Raw genomic sequence first — 1,099 nt, 5'->3', positions numbered from 1 at the left:
CGGAAGGAGGGGAGATCCGGGATCACCCGGATCTCTGGGGGCAGCTCGTTCCAGAGGGTGGGTGCTCCGACAGAGAAGGCTCTCCCCCTGGGGGTCGCCAGCCGACACTGTCTGGCTGACGGCACCCTGAGGAGGCCCTCTCTGTGGGAGCGTATCGGCCGGTGGGAGGCAATCTGTGGCAGAAGGCGGTCTCGGAGGGGGAGGGGCTCCACTGCAGTGGGGGGAGGGGGATGCTGAGGGAGGACCTGGAGGAGTGGGGGGAGGGTCTCCCCAGAGAAAATCCATCCATGGGGGGTTAAAGGTGGACACCAACATGATGGCACAAACCATCATTAGACTATCTGGTTACAGGAGATTTCCGGCCTTTTCCCCACCAGTGAAAGCACTGGGGATGGTGATGACTTCACAACAGTTCGTTTCATGGCTGTTCAAAGTAATAATGGTACTGAAAAAACTGACTCTTCACCTCATATGCCTTCTTTTTAAACATTTTTATTGTTTTTAATGTTTTTTAAAAATAATTTCATGTATATACCTGTGTTTAGCTTTGTGTATCCAACCCAGTCACTTGAGATGGGTGGTTGTATAAATTTGGTAGCTAGATGATATAGATAGTTAGAGGGGGGGGAGTAGAGAGATAGAGATGATAGATAGATGATAGACAAGAGGTAGATGATAGATAGATAGATAGATAGATAGATAGATAGATAGATAGATAGATAGATAGATAGATAGATAGATAGATAGATAGATAGATAGATATGGATGGACAGATGAGAGAGAGAGAGAGAGAGAGAGAGAGAGAGAGAGAGAGAGAGAGAGAGAGGGAGAGGGAGAGAGAGAGAGAGAGAGAGAGAGAGAGAGAGAGAGAGAGAGAGAGAGAGAGAGAGAGAGATTTCCAGACCACTTCATCCCAGGTCTAGCCTGGACTGACCTTGCATAGTTTTTGAGATCAGCCCAGGTGAGTCAGGGCTTTTCACCTGCTGCTTTTCCTCTCTAGATCATCCGAAAAGCCTTTGTTGAAGAGAGAAAATAGTGTATCCGAAACAAGACTCAAAAGAAGGAGCTTCTTCTTCTTTACTCTTCATATAAAGTGTTT

Source organism: Protobothrops mucrosquamatus, unplaced genomic scaffold, assembly GCF_001527695.2.
Source record: "Protobothrops mucrosquamatus isolate PMUCROS unplaced genomic scaffold, P.Mucros_1.0 scaffold16993, whole genome shotgun sequence".
In the NCBI taxonomy this organism is placed as follows: Eukaryota; Metazoa; Chordata; class Lepidosauria; order Squamata; family Viperidae; genus Protobothrops; species Protobothrops mucrosquamatus.
The sequence above is the reverse complement of the archived record's forward strand: the minus strand, read 5'-3'. Positions refer to the sequence as shown.